Raw genomic sequence first — 5,759 nt, 5'->3', positions numbered from 1 at the left:
GCTCTCAAACATCATTCCAACCGTACTTTTTGATGTTTTTATTCACATTTCTCACCCTTAGAAAATTAGCTTTTATCGATATGCAAATGAGTCTCAAAGTGCCCAGCAGGCCTCTCATCAATTGGTTGAAGAGCCTAAGCCCACCTCCCCCAAGAGCTCCAGACCGCCTCCTCACTTTGTGCTAGCACCTTCCCTTGGGATTACACCTCTGTCCCCTCTGCTGCGACATCAGTACTTCCAGGGGCATGCGCTATAAATTCAGTGAGTCAGACGACCACTGTAGGTAATTTGGTGTGCAAGTGCTGGTCGATTCCTGGTCTGTACCTGCGCAAGATTTCAAAGACAGAGAAGCTGATGAAGTGGGAGGAAGGGAGTGGAAGTATTGGCGTTGCAGCAGAGGGGACAGAGTTGTAATTCCAAGGGGAGATACTAGTACAAAGTGAAGCGATGGGAGGTGGTTGGGCACTTTGAACAATTGATGATGCCCTGCTGGGTATTTTGAGACTCATTTGCATATTAATAAAAGCTAATTTTCTGGGGGATAAGAAACGTGGATAAGACCTCGTTGCCATTTCTATTTTTTCACTAACATGTACTGTCTGCTTTTTCTCCGAACAGTACACGTACCCATTGATTTAAATGTGTCTGTTCACATTTCAGTATTTTTTTAGTGACTGTGGGACAGTAAAAGACATGCACTACTTTGATCTGTGATGCGGACCAAGCATGCCCATTGAAGTCTATGGCATCCGTGTTATGTCCGTGTTGCATCTGTTTTTCACTGAAGACTAATAGGAGATTCTTTGGAGTATAATTTTCAGCTGAGCAACTTCTGTAAGTTACGGATGACACACGGACCAACCACGGATACGTCACGGATGAAATACGTACCCTTTTTTGTTACGGACGTGACACTGACATAGAAATGGACTAGGCCTATTAAAAGTATGGTTGGAATGATGTATGAAGGCACTACATTGCATTGGCATGTGTTACAAATGGTAAGAATAGGTGCCAACTTCCCTTTAAAGAGGCTCTGTCACCAGGATCAACCCTATTAAACCAGAAATACTGGTAGGGCTCATAATGCTGATTAAAATAATTCCTTTCTTTTGTCTGCTGCAGAGATATCTGCCTTTTTATTCATATGTAAATGAGAAGTTTGAGCACCAGGAGGCGGGCCTAAATCCTTTGAGCACTGCCTTGTAGCACCCCCTGTGCTCTGAACACTCCCGCCTCCCCTTCATTGATAGGGCTAGACATGCTGAGGGCACAAAACTGGCATCAAATAGGTGCAAACTTTGGCACACGACTTGAGCAAAAATATGCTACTTCTTAGTGGTTTTCATCCCTGCTCGCCACTTATTTAAAAATTGGATAGAGTGGGGCGGGGAGTGGGCAGTGTATGGCTGGACATAAACAGCCCCCCACAAAAAACTGGCATAGCTGGCAAAGGAACAAGTTATACAGTGCCAGTTTCACCCATGTGGGAAAGTGACTTTCTCAAGTTACCAGAGTTACATAATTACTAGATTTAGCTCATTAAAAACATCCAAGCACCACTGCAGCCACATATTCTAGATGTAAACATTACTACAAATTTAACCTTAGAATAAAGTAGTCATCATGATTACAGTCCCAAATTTCCTAATCCTATAGATGGCAGTCTAGACATTGGGGCGAAGGGTGGATAATAAATCTGGTGCAGGGATAGACACTTTTCTTCTTTAAGGCTTTCTGCTGTCTGCTCCAAATAAATGCATTTATATATACATTTAGGCTACTTTCACACTAGCGTTTTTGCTGGATCTAGCAGGGTTCAGCAAAAACGCTTTTGTTACATATAATACAACCATCTGCATCCGTTATGAACGGATCCTGTTGTATTATCTTTAACATTTCTTTAACATTGCCAAAACTGATCCGTTTTGAACTCCATTGAAAGTCAGTGGGGGATGGATCCGTTTTCTATTGTGGCAGAGAAAACAGAGTCCCTATTGACTTGGATTGGTGGTAATGCTGGATCCGAATTTTACGTTTTTCCCAGGATAGAAAGCAAAATACAAGATGTTGCGGTTTGCTCTCCGTTCTGGGAACGAAACTAAACAGAACGGAATGCATTTTGGAGCATTCCTTTCTGTTCAGTTTTTTGTCCCCGTTGACAATGAATGGGGACAAAACTGAAGCGTTTTTTCAGGTATTGAGCCCCTATGACGGAACTCAATACCAGAAAACTTTAACGCTAGTGTGAACGTACTCTTAATTAGTGGGGTACTCATTGTAGTAAATTAATATGACCACCATCCTGTTATACGGTCAAGAACCCGTCCTAGAATGAAACTAGGACAGACGCTTACTTGCATTGGGAGGAGGGGGAGTCTGTCTAGAATTATCTGTGGAGGTGTGGAGAAGCAATACTACAGGGTGTCCCACAAAAAGATGAACAAGCAGGCAGTATCAACCAGCATAATCCGACCTGCCTAAAGATGCATAGACCTCAACGGGGACCACTTTCAGCATTTTGTGACTTGTGGGTAATAAAAAAAAAATAAAAAATCCATTTGTTTGTTCATCCTATCATACTGCCACTGGAGATGGGCTACTTTTTCGTGGGCCACCCTATATCTTGTTCCTTTTCAGGGCGCCTTGATGTGAATCTTCTGCTCAGTCAGCCTACCAGGATTTTGAAGTCATGGACTGCAACTGCAGCCTCCGTAGCTAATTGTGGGACAGATACTGCCCCACAAAGATCTCAAGCATCCTTCCTAGTTACAATTTAGGATGAGTCCCTGACTGTTTAGCAGGACAGTGGCTATTTTCATTTACCAAAGTGGTTAGTTCCCCAGAAAAAAAGCATTTTTTCCTAATTAAAATCATTAATATATTTATAATGACGTTTCTAATTATTTTTGTTGTTTTCCCGGAGAACCCTTTTAACCCCTTAAGGACATAGCCTAGTTTGGTACTTAAAGGGGTTTTGCAGGAATTATTAACTATTACCTTATGGCCCCTATCACCTCATAAATGATTTATACTTACCTGCCCCCTACCCACTCCAGTCCTTAGCCCTAAGTCTCATTCTGCCATCTTCCTTCCCCAGCTTGTTTACTTCAGCCAAGGTGTTGCTATGGTAAAATTTACCACTAAAGTCCCCAAGCCACAAGTCACTGTCACTTGGGGACACATCACCACTGAATCTACTCTTTGGGCCATGTTCATACTTTGCTGTAAGTAAACAAGCGAAGCACTGGAAGATGGCAGAACAGGAACCAGGCGCAGGACCGGAGTAGTGAAGATTTCATTAGGTGAGCCATGCTAGGATCTGTATATAAATTGTTAATAATTCCCAGAAAAAAACCTTTAAGGCACCAACAATTTTCTTTTTACGTTTTTTCATCACCAAATTTCAAAAACCATAATAATTTTATTTCCCCCCTGCAACCATATGAAGGTTTGTTTTATCTGGTTTAAGCTGTCTTTTTAATGCTACCATTTAGGGGTACCTCTACTGCATTGTATAACTTAAAAAAAGTGTGTGTGGGGAAACAGTGTGAAAAACAATGCACTTATGCCAGTTGTTTTGTACGATTTTCCCTTGGCATAAAAAAATGACATGTTAGGGTGCCCTTCACATATATCAGTTGTATGTGTGCTGCACTTCAGTGCACAGATCCAGAATCTATACACTGATAGTGCCTGACAGGAAAATGCTGCATGCAGGGTTTTTTGACATTCGGCATCATCAGTGTTGTGCCGGATAAATATGAACGATCCCATAGAAAACCATGGGATAAGTTCTAGTTTTTGTTTCCCTCTAGCGTTTTCTACGTCTCATCAGAGAGGAACTGAGCTGGACTGCTACATATATGTTAAGCTGGCGTTACTACGTTCTGAGGGTCATTTATGATTATTTATATGGTTTTTGCTATGTTTTAATACTTAAAAAAAGAAAAAATTCTCGTTTTAGTTTCTCTCTAGCGTTTTCTGCGTCTCGTCAGAGGGGAACTGAGCTGTACTGCTACATATATGTGAAGCTGGTGTTACTACGTTCTGAGGGTCATTATGATTTTTTTATATGGTTTTTGTTATGTTTTAATACATAAAAAAAAAGTGCTTTTAGAAAAAAGATTGCTTTGTGTTACCAGAATCTGACACCCGTAACTTTTTTTTTTCTAGCGATTGAGCTGCATGAAGACTAATTTTTTGTGAGGTGGTCTGTCGTTCTTATTAATGCCATTTGGGATACATTTGACCTTTTCATAATTTGTATTCATTTTTGGGAGATGCAGGGTAACAAAAAAACTGTAATTCTGGGATTGGGGTTTTTGTGTACAGCGTTCACTGTGCGGGTTAGCATCTAGGGAGGCTCATCCTTGTTGCGGCCTGCTATTGGCATTTGGGGGAATATTTTAGACTTTGGATTACCCCTTTTTTTGGGATAATTTAATAGATTGTGTCAATACAAACGCAGCAATACCGTCTGTGTTTACCTTTGTGTGAGTGTATGTGTGAAATGGGAAAATCGTTTTTATATATATATTTTGGGGCTTTTATTTTATTTTTTACATATTTTAAAAAATGTTTATGTTGTGGTCACTACTGAGTGGTTGCTATCTAGTTATCTGCCATCAGTGAGAGCAGGGTGACTGCTATGCAATACATTTGACACCTGTAAGCAATGGTAGGGGCATAAATCGTGAGCCTACTCTATTGCCACGATGTACTATTATGGCACTGAGTGTCAACTACCTGCACTCAGTGATGTATTATATACATATGTATATACATAGGGGCACTCCCCAATTGGTAACATCCAGTTTACTTATAAACTTCTAAAAAATATCAGAGCAACGTCAACAGAGAGGTCTGAGAAAAGATACTCCAGAATTGTCATTTCATGAGGAATACAATAATTTACAACAAAAAAACAGGCATGTCAGGGGAGTTAACAAGTCCTTTCTTCTGATTCTTTTATATATTTTAAGCTCTGTTCAGCAAGCTGAGTATTACCCTACAATCTGTGGAAGCGGTGACCAACCATCAGAGTAACGTTTGTATTTCAGCCCACTTGGGTTCTGTAAATAGCCATTTGTTTTAAAGGAAACAAAAGGTCCGTGTCTTCAGGTACAATAATATATTAAGATTTTGTTGAGGGGAGGGGAATATGAATTTAGACTAAAAACTGAATTTTCAAACACTGTTGGTAACTATTTTGTTTTTCAGAATGTGATATGTGTCCTACGACTACATCTACAGTGAAGCAGTACATAAACCATGTTGTATGGAAAATATCTAATGTCTATATATAATTTTTGGACTTGACATGAGGGTAAGTACATACTGAACAAATGTGCTCTTTCCTGTTAGGGCTTATGCACACGACCGTATGAATTTTGCAGTCCGTAAAGTACACCGATGATGTCCGTGTGCATTCCGTATTTTGCAGAAAAGCTGTCCCCTAATAGAACAGTACTATCTGTAATGTGGACAAGGATAGTACACGGTGTAACTTCCGTTTTTTTTTTGCGGAGCCATTGAAATTAATGGTTCCGCATAGGGTCCGTAAAATACATACGGTCGTGTGCATGAGCCCTTATAAGGTGAACCCACACTTTTGTAAAGCAGCTACACGAAGCTTTATGCTTATGCTTTGCAAGGCAATATTTTTATACCTTTATAAATGATATGATACCGTTCTCCTGTTACTAACCATCAGTCTCCCACTGTACACGCAAAGAACACAAGAGAACATTCCAAAA

This window comes from Bufo gargarizans, chromosome 1 (genome assembly GCF_014858855.1).
Source record: "Bufo gargarizans isolate SCDJY-AF-19 chromosome 1, ASM1485885v1, whole genome shotgun sequence".
Lineage (NCBI taxonomy): Eukaryota > Metazoa > Chordata > Amphibia > Anura > Bufonidae > Bufo > Bufo gargarizans.
Note: the sequence above shows the minus strand (reverse complement) of the source record.